Genomic DNA, 11,180 nt, shown 5'->3' with positions numbered 1-11,180 from the left:
AATTTATTTTATTTAGCTTTTTTTTATAGATTTTTTTAATAATTAACACACTTTTGCATAAAGCCAGCATATTTTTCCACTCCCGAGTTAATGGGGCCACGAAATACTTGAAAGATTTCCCTCTAGGTTACATTTTGAACTGATAGAAGCTGATGACTTAGCAATTTAATCGCTAAATCATGCGCTTAAAATATTTAATCGTTGAACAGCACTAAATAACAGCATGGCACAAAATACATTCTACAAGTGCCACAAGTTACGAAAAATTACACCAATGCCACAAATGCTACAAATGTTTTATTTTATTTTATCAGTGTAACAATGTCAGTGTTCATAGCTTTGTAAGTATGTTAGTTTGCTGTGTGTGTACGAGTCTGTGTCTGTCACCTGGCTTTGTGACATGAAGTGTGGGTCATGACCAAAATAATAAGGTTGCGGTTGCAAGCGGACAAAATGAGTTTTCTCTGATGGGTGGTAGCAACTGCCCAAGGCAGAAGTGTATAATGTTGCTCAGGAGAGGGAACACTGGAAATCAATGGCACTGTTACCTTTGCGACCCGATTCCGAATAAGCAGTTGAGGATGGATGGAAGATGGTCTTTTATCTTTATTGTTTAGTCACATTTACAAAGAGGTACAGCTTGTAAGCATTGGTCATTCGTGGAATGAGCGGCACAGCTAAACGTGTGGCGAGATCTCTGCTCCAACTTCTCCCACAGGTTCTCCATTTGATTGTTCTCAGGTAAGTATGTGACTTGGTTTCCACTGTCGGGTAAGTAATCTAAAAATATTCAACTGCCCCCCCAGTCACCTATGTCCTCCGGCTGTGTTTGCCAATTGTCAACAGGTTTCTCAGTTTCAGCCTCACTCTGGAAATATCCCTGCTGATCGAGTGGCTGGCATAGCTGTACAAGTGGCATCATTTCAGCAGTGCCACCATTATGCTACTTCACTTAAAAGTATGTATGAATCATAATTACAGGTACAGGACCCATCACAGAGACGGGTAAGTGTGGGGTAAACATACCTTCCATTCCAGAACCCCCAGTTCATTTCTATATAGGTAAGTATAACAACCATTTGAACAGTTCGTTTTGCATTTTATACCAACACCTTTTGTGCCAGGTTGCATCATCTTAATGAGCTGGTGCCCCATTTCTTTTGTGGCGAGTTGTGGTCCAGAGTATGGGCCAACTTGTTCACATGCCTCTGCATTTCACTTTCCTTCATTTCACTTTTCTTCTGCTGCAGAGCAGGTGCTTCTAGCTCCCTTTGCAATTTTTCCTGGTCTTTTGTTTTGGGGTAAGTGAACTAACTACACTGGTCAGTTGCTTAACATATGAACTGGGTAGCTCTGCCGTGCTTTGATCTTCAAGGCTTTGCAAATTATGCAACACATGTTTTGTCATGCGAGATGAGCAATCTCTAAGAAAGTCTATTTTTATCAGTTGGTCTGGTAAGTTTGTAATTCTTTTTCTCTAGCTGTAAGGTGGTAAGTTTGTACAATTCTCCTTTCTCTCTAGCTGTAAGGTCTTCAATTCAGACTCCATTTTAGGAGGTAGGTGGACAACGGAACATGCACATCTTCACAACCAGGTACGTATGAATCCTCAACAGGTACAGGATCCGTAATTGTATGCTGTAATATTACATGTATTGACCATTTGAACAGTTTTCATTGTTGCATTTTATTCCACGCTTTTAGCTGAATTACTGCTTTAACGTCAATAAACTCATTGAAATGTTTCCCATTTTCTGCTTTACTTTGACATATTCCACCAATTCATTAGCGTGGTCTCTGGAGGGGGTTGCTAATGAACTCGGCAGCCGCACTGATGCGCAGATCCATCCATTTTCAACTGCTTATCCGAAATCGAGTCTAGGGGGTAACGGTTCCAACAGGTTTCCAGTGTTCCTCTCCTGCGCAACATTGGCCACTTCCTCCCGTGGGTTCCTCAGGCGTTGCCTGGCCAGTGTGGAGATGTAATCCTCCATCTGGTCCTTGGTCAGCCAGGGGTACTGCTCCCAGTGGGATGGGCTTCAAGGACCTCCCTAGGGAGACGCTTGGGAGGCATCCGTACTAAACCACATAAGCTGGCTCCTTTCCAAGCGAAGGAGCAGTGGTTCTACTCAAAGTCTCTCTCGGGTGAATAAACTTCTCACCCCATCCCTAAGGGCCACCTGTCTGAGAACTTGTTTCGTCCGCTTGTACCCGCAACCTTATTCTTACGGTCATGACCCACACTTCTGTACCCATAAGTTAATGGTGCAATACAGGGTAATGGCAATTATAGTTGCGCGTTAGAGGTGCGCGGTTGGCGGTTTTAGCCACGGTCAATCAAATATAATTGTGGGCTCGCCTGGAAGGCGAGCACACGTATGTTATCTTCATTATTTATCTATCAGTCAGTCAGTATCCTCAAAACTTTGGCGCGATTCATCTCTTAAACGCTTACACCTTTCAACACCATTCAAATTTTTATGTGTTCAGCTTACTGAGGACAAGTGTGCTTGTATTTTTGGTTTTGAAATGTTTTGTAGTATAAATATAAAAAAATAAAAATGTTTAACTTTAAGCACCCAATGCATTTCCAATGGGTCCCCAGAGTGGAGAGAAGGATAATAGACCCATGTTTATGTTAAGGCGCTGTGGCTGCAGTGTTCACACTTCAGATATGCTATCTATATCATTGCGTTCACACAGGTCTGCTCTCTGATTTGATCCAAATGTCTAAGCTGTGTGATGTATAAAACTATAGTTATAGTTAAAACTATAAATAAATGTCCCTCTCCACTCTACTGATTACACAGCTGTGATCAAGAATCAAGTCCGGGCGATGGGATGTAAATCCCATAGCCATATATCCTAGAGCCCGCAGGGACAGTCAGCCATATTAGTGGTTGTTGTTGGTTGTCAGGGAGATATCAAAACCAATGCATTTCCAAGTCAGATCCACAAACACAATAAAAGCCATGCTCCACTCCTCAGTCTGGAGTGGCCACATAGAAGAACGCCTTGGTTATAGACATAGTGGAGGACATATGTGATCTGGGATTGTTAGCCTACAGTATATGCACTCAATATACTCCACTACAGTTGGAGTCCATTTGACAGTTGCTGGTTCCCAAACACAGAATCAAAAATGTAGATCTAGAACACATATAATATGTACAGTACAGTAAGGTTCAGTAGAGTACAGTAAAAGTACAGTAAGGTTCAGTAGAGTACAGTAAAGTACAGTAAGGTACAGAAAGGTACAGTACAGAAAGGTACAGTAGAGTACAGTACAGTAAGGTACAGTAAAGTACAATACAGTACAGTAAGGTACAGTAGAGTACAGTAAAGTACAATAAAGTACAGTAAAGTAGAATAAAGTACAGTAAGGTACAGTGGAGTACAGTAAAGTACAGTAGAGTACAGTAAAGTACAGTATAGTAAGGTACAGTAGAGTACAGTACAGTAAGGTACAGTACGGTACAGTAGAGTACAGTATAGTATAGTACAGTAAGGTACAGTACAGTACAGTAAGGTACAGTAGAGTACAGTACAGTAAGGTACAGTAGAGTACAGTAAAGTACAGTAAGTTACAGTAGAATACAGTAAAGTACAGTACAGTAGAGTACAGTAAAGTACAGTAAGTTACAGTACAGTACAGTACAGTACAGTACAGTAAGGTGCAGTACAGTATAGTAAGGTACAGTACAATACTGTAAGGTACTGTACCTTACAGTACCTTAAAGTATCCTATTTGTTGGGTTGGAACCGAGCCCACACTGTTTCGAAGGAACAGTATTTCTAGTTATTAATTAATATTAGATAACCGCGGATGAAATGTGTTAACGCTGTCTTTCACGAGGCAATGTCCATGATTAAACTTAAAGCTGTGTCCAGTTAAAGCCCATCAGCATGCCTTGCGCTGGTTGCCGTGCTAAAAAGTTAAACCTCTCATATAGGATATAGAGCTCCATCGCGCATATTTGCAGTCGCAAGCTGTGTGTGTCCATTTCTCTGTTTTTCTCTCGCTCTCTGCCTCGCGGCTGTGTGTGTGTGTGTGTGTGTGTGTGTGTGTGTGTGTGTGTGTGTGTGTGTGTGTGTGTGTGTGTGTGTGTGTGTGTGTGTGTGTGTGTGTGTGTGTGTGTGTGTGTGTGTGTGTGTGTGTGTGTGTGTGTGTGTCAAAAGTAATGTGTAATGTAGTACTTTTGATTAACAGACCTTAACTCTGGTGGTGACCCAGCTGAGGATTTGCTAACCCACAGTGTTGTGTAATGGTAAAAATGGGAGGGGATGTTATGATGTCATTATCTGTTCATTTCAGTTGGGCCTTTAGACTCGGACGCTTTCAGCTTTCAGGAAATAACCAAACATACACAATGAAGACATATTTGCATATTATAACCACACCTGGGGGTCTATTGGAGTAATGTTAACTCCATAGACACATACAAAATAGAAAGTACAAACTATGGCACCACCTTTAAGGTTTTAGTCTGACATCTGCCACTGTGATCCTCAGCACGGGGAGTCTGTCATCAGATTGGTTCTCCTCATGACCTCTGGATTATTATCTTAATTGTGGGCTCGCCTGGAAGGCGAGCACACGTATGTTATCTTCATTATTTATTTATTTCTATACTATACTAGTCAGTATCCTCAAAACTTTGGCGCGCTTCATCTCTTAAACGCTTACACCTTTCAACACCATTCAAATTTTTATGTGTTCAGCTTACTGAGGACACGTGTGCTTGTATTTTTGGTTTTGAAATGTTTTGTAGTATAAATATAAAAAAATAAAATGTTTAACTTTAAGCACCCAATGCATTTCCAATGGGTTTAGTGAGTGGAGAGAAGGATAATAGACCCATGTTTATGTTAAGGCGCTGTGGCTGCAGTGTTCACACTTCAGATATGCTATCTATATCATTGCGTTCACACAGGTCTGCTCTCTGATTTGATCCAAATATCTAAGCTTTGTGATGTATATATTCTGAGTTAAAACTACAAATATCTATAAATGTCCCTCTCCACTCTACTGATTGAGACAGCTGTGATTAAAGGCCTGTCTGTCATTGGCTGTTCTGTGGTGCTGCAAAGTAACTAAGTACATTTACTCAAGTATATACAAGTACTTGTACCTACAGTACAATTTTGAGGTACTTTTACTCTACTTTCCATTTTTGTTACATATACTCTACTATAAATACAGCATTTGACAGCCTCAGTTACTTGTTACTTTGCAGATTTTATTATTAATAAAAAACATAGATGGACCACTTAATACTGCTATGAAGTTGATCTACAATGTGCACACGCACGCACGCACGCACGCACACACACACACACACACACACACACACACACACACACACACACACACACACACACACACACACACACACACACACACACACACACACACACAAACAACTGTTACTGTGTTACTGTGAAGACGTTTGCTTGTATTTGTCTTTGAGACATGTTTTGTAGTGTTTTAGAAATTGTTCTTAAAAAGAATAAGGTTTTAGGATCCCGGGCAATGGGATTTACAGTATATATCCTAGAACCCGCAGGGACAATCAGCCGTATTAGTGGTTGTTGTTGGTTTTCAGGGAGATATCACAACCGATGCATTTTCAAATCAGATCCACAAACACAATAAAAGTCATGCTCCACTCCTCAGTCTGGAGTGGCCACATAGAAGAACGCCTTGGTTATAGACATAGTGGAGGACAGATGTGATCTGGGATTGTTAACCTACAGTATATGCACTCAATATACACCTCTAGAACACATAGAATATGTACAGTAAGGTTCAGTAGAGTACAGTAAAAGTACAGTTAGGTTCAGTAGAGTACAGTAAAGTACAGTAAGGTACAGTAAAGTACAATAAAGTACAGTAAAGTACAATAAAGTACAGTAAGGTACAGTGGAGTACAGTAAAGTACAGTAGAGTAACGTAAATTACAGTAGAGTACAGTAAAGTACAGTATAGTAAGGTACAGTAGAGTACAGTACAGTAAGGTACAGTACGGTACAGTAGAGTACAGTATAGTATAGTACAGTAAGGTACACTACAGTAAGGTACAGTAGAGTACAGTAAAGTACAGTACAGTAAGGTACAGTACAGTAGGGTACAGTAGAGTACAGTAAAGTACAGTAGAGTACAGTAAAGTACAATAAAGTACAGTAAAGTAGAATAAAGTACAGTAAGGTACAGTGGAGTACAGTAAAGTACAGTAGAGTACAGTAAAGTACAGTAGAGTACAGTAAAGTACAGTATAGTAAGGTACAGTAGAGTACAGTACAGTAAGGTACAGTACGGTACAGTAGAGTACAGTATAGTATAGTACAGTAAGGTAGAGTACAGTACAGTAAGGTACAGTAAAGTACAGTAAGGTACAGTACAGTAGAGTACAGTACAGTACAGTACAGTACAGTAAGGTACAGTACAATACTGTAGGGTACTGTACCTTACAGTACCTTAAAGTATCCTATTTGTTGGGTTGGAATCGAGCCCACACTGTTTCGAAGGAACAGTATTTCTAGTTTATTTTTGTTTTTCAACAATTAGATAAGACTACAGTGTACAAACCTGTGGATTATAGTAAATCATTACAGTAAAGCAACCTTTGAGGACTATGGTTGAACTTTGACACTTGCCGATACCCTGCACCTTAATCTTCATGTGCATGCACTGGTACTCTTCTTGCACCATTGTCTAGGAACGGATGCCAAATGCTATGCTCATTTACCCTTCTTGGAATCTCATGTAGACTACATAAAATACAGAGAACAGTATTCACCTTCCTATGTATTCTTGTGACAATGTTGTATACAGGTTTTCTGTTTCATATTGTCTTGTCTGAGTTTGTCTTGTCTTGTCACCCCTCCCCATGTGTTCCGTCCTGTATCTCCCCCTCCCTTGTGTGTCCCCCGCTCTCGGCCTGCACCTTGTCGTGGTGAGTGGGCTTTAAACCAAGACAGGCCATTTAACTCTCCTACTGCCAGATTATTTATTTATTTATTGGGTCTGGTGCCATCAAAAAGCAGCTTACCTTTGCGACGTTATAGTAGATAGATAGACATTTATTTATTTTTTTATTTTTATTTTTTTGATTGTGCAATAGTGCACTTTGGTCTGCCAGGCAGCAGAGGTCATGCTGAGAATGAATGTGATTTGCCTGTTACATGCATTCAGACCAGTCACTGGCCACAGAGCCTCACAGCCAGAGAAATCAACAAGGAAGTGAATTGGTCTCCGTTGATGTTAACGCATAATGGATTTTTTACACCATCACCGCGGAAAATGTGTTTACAGCACATGGTGGCGCGACCCCTCATCTGCTTCAACAAGGTAAACGAACGAACGAACGCGAACGAGCGCCGTATTGGCGCGGAGGTCTCTTGGGAATTGGGGCGAACAGGAACGTCCAAAGCGGTATAAGAGTTAACACATCGGACGCCCACGTGGTTTTTGACGTCTTAATTTGCTGGTGCCCATGGCAACGCGTCATTTTACCTACCGGCGAGAGTACTGGCGAGAAAAGTAATCCGAGTAAATGTAATCCGAGTATGTCCTGTTTATTTCACGAAAATCTTTTCTTTCAGTCAGGATCGTTTTTTATCATTTCTAAGCCACAGTGTTTGTGTTACGGCATGTAGAAGAGGCTGCCGTTTGAGAAAAAAATGAAAAAAGGAAGAGAATCCGGAGAAAACAGCATTTTTGTGCAGCCACTAAACAGGAAGTCAACGAGACACACAGCACGTCCGGGTGACGTAATTGCGCGCTGCATGTTGGGAAATGGAGTTTGTTTCATCACCGCGGTAGCCAAGTGCAGTAGCTACAGTACAGTATAGTTTACTGTACAACGCGTCAAACGCGTCGTGGGCCTCCAGCGACATCAAAGAAATTGACTTGTAGACACCACGTGGGCATCCGATGTGTTAACACTGACTTCTTTTTTTTTTCTTTTTTTTTTAGCTTCTGCCATGATTTGTCATATAGTCCAGTCGCTTGTGTAATTTCGTAAAAATGTTCTGGGCATTATGAAAACGATATATTTTTTTGTATAATAAATCTGAAAATCTATGATTCCATTTGTAAAATCCCTTTTGACAGCTGCTGAAAGTTTGGGTCTCATACACTATACTATAAAGGAAAAAAAATACCCCCCCAAAAAATCTGCTTTAAGTAGCATCTGAGGGGTCAAACTAGTTTTTTTTGAGCGGTGGTCACACCGTCTCCATAGCGTGGCCGTGTGTGTATCCGTGTATGTATGTATGTATGTATGTATGTGTGTCTGTATGTAGCCTCTGGTGTAGCCTCAGTACCCCTGGGTGACCAGAGAGGTGCTGTTGAGTCTAGCCTGCCCTGAGCATCAACTGCAATAGCAGTGGTGGCCTGAGTGAGCAAGTATGGCTCACACTCTCACACACACGGGCGCACGCACCCCCCCCCCCCCCCCCCCCCCCCCCCCCACACACACACAGTGTTTTGTTTTGGAGAGAGGAGAAGAACACGCACGCACGCACGCACGCACGCACGCGCGCGCGCGCGCACACACACACACACACACACACACACACACACACACACACACACACACACACACACACACACACACACACACACACACACCCACCCACCACCGCTCACTTCAAACTTGGGTTTGATTTTTTTAATGATTCTAAATCCATTGCAAGCATTTGTTTTGCATGAAAAACATTCCTTGTGCTAAAAACTCATGAAAAACATTCCTTGGGCTAAAAACTCATCACTAAACCATAGTTTTGCGGAGCCGTTTTTAGCCCAAGGATTTTTTTTAACAACAAATACTTGCAATGGATTCAGAATCATGAAAAAACCCTATCTAGACCCCTCACATGCTACATAAAGCAAATCAAATCTTAGCCATAACCGAGTAGAACTGAAGAGCAATGTTTTGTTCATTTCTGTCATATCAGGGTAATTCTGGAGGTCCAATGGTCAGCCGGAAGCAAACATGGGAGTAATGGGTCCTGTCTGGAGTTGTTAGCTGGGGTTGCGGCTGTGCTCATCCCAGAAAGCCCGTTGTCTACGCCAGAGTGGACCGGTTCGAGATGTGGATGTACATCGTCAGAACTGGCCTGTGCTTTGTCCAGTCTGGTGGGAGCAGCTCTACCCGCCCCAGCCTGCCAGGTGCTGTTGGCTCAGTGCCAGAACGTGGGTTTGGAATAATACAGTCAGTCTAGACCAGTGGTTCTCAAACCTATTTAATTTCGAGGACTGTGATATTTGTAAACATTCTTTTGCTTATTTTGTATGTATATTATTTTCTGTGGACCCCAGGAAGAATAGCTGTTGCCAGATGTAACAGCTAATGGGGATCCAAAATAAACTCATAGACCACCCCTTACTCTGAGAGTGTACAAATGGAAAGGTGACAAGGTCCATTTCACACTAAAGTTAAAGATCTGATAAGGGTCAATTTTGTAACGACTTTAGTCATTAATGTGCTCTGTCTGTAATCTGACTTCCTCCAATATACTGTACAGGAGTGCTCTTTGTCTGTCTATGGTTTAATGATCAGGTATAGTCAGTGATGGCTGTTAGGGGCTGTTAAACTTATGACATCATTTTGTAGGCAGAGGAGAATTTCTGCCCCCAGTTTCCGTGAATCTTTTTACTATTTTTACTATTTACACATTTTTCTTCTCTTTGTTGTTGAAAGGAAAGTGTTAGAATTATACTTTAGTCGTTATTTTTGTCTCGGATCTGTTGAAAATGGCGAGGGACAGAAAATGCTCTGGGGGCAGATTCTCCTCTGCCTACAAAATGATGTCACGGCTTAAAAGCCCCATACTAGCTGGTCCTCGGAGCAGGCTGACCTTGATCCCCGGTAGGGACAGTGTGGGGGAGAGAAATATTCTTTATTTATTTTCTAAATGCATGCTCTTTCTTCTGTTTCCAGATCATGGACTGGAAGGGAGATCCCAAAACCGGCTTGACTACTACATCTCCAACATGTTCAGCGCTCATCTTCTCGCTTTACATCAACACCGGCTCCAAACATAACCACAACACAGCAGTCCTCCAAGAGTCTCACTGGCTTCCCCTCTACAAACCTACAAGGACCCCTCAACCCCCCCCCCCCCCCCCCCATATTAGCTGTTGAAAGCAGTGGTGCAAGAAGTGACACTTTAGCATAACTATTTGTTATAAGTAGTTAAAGGAGTAGTTCAACCCCAACATTTTTTGGTTTTAGTCACATTCCTAAGACAGATTTTTAATTACAAAAAAAATTACTCCCATTGATTCCGGATGGGGACCCGAATGCATTTGGGTCCCCATCCGGAATCAATGGGAATACATATGTTTTGTCTTAGGAATGCAAAAAATACTAAATAGATCTTCAAACTGTTGAGTTATTAATTCCTTGTTTAAATATGTTTACTTGTTAATAGTTAAGGATGTATGTGCCTTATGGATGGCTGATGGCTCACTAAGTATTAACAGAACTACTCAAAACAAAAAATTCTAAAGTGTTACCCAGATGTTTTACTTAAGTAAATGTAGCAATACCACATTGTATATATGGCTGTTAAGTCCTGTTTATAGAATATAGTTAAAGTACCAAAAGTATGCCGTGACGCTCAATAATTCACCATGGTTCTTTACGGGGATTGGGCAGGGCTTTGGGGGGGGGGGGAGGGGTGTGTGTGTGTTGTGTTGTCAGTGGTAGTGCAGAGTGTGAAAGTTGCAGTACTTTCATTCTTTCAATTCCTCATTATTTTCATAACTGGTCAAAATCTTTAAAAGATGGCTGATCTAGAAGCTCACAAGGCGTAGTGATGCGCGCCACGTTGCCTAACTAAGTTTGACAAATCTCAATAACTTAGATTCTTGTAACCCACAGCTTAATTCTTAACTAATTGAGCAATATAAAACAGATGTAGCAGCAATAAAAGCTCACAAGGATCTGCTTTTTTTTTTGGGGGGGGGGGGGGGGTGAAATTGTTCACCAGGTTGAAAGTGGTTAATAATCCAATAGACATTAAAAAGTATGGAATAGCTAGGTTACAGGGCTGACATTTGATGGGAGACATGCATTCAAAATCACTGCCTTTCATACATTGTGGCAGGATAGTGTTTACTGACACTAACCCATTATCAAATGGAAAATCAAGTAAACGGTCAAATCAAT

The sequence above is a fragment of the Nannobrachium achirus genome, assembly GCF_963921795.1.
Source record: "Nannobrachium achirus genome assembly, chromosome: 14".
Classification (NCBI taxonomy): Eukaryota; Metazoa; Chordata; class Actinopteri; order Myctophiformes; family Myctophidae; genus Nannobrachium; species Nannobrachium achirus.
This window is presented reverse-complemented; position numbering follows the sequence as displayed.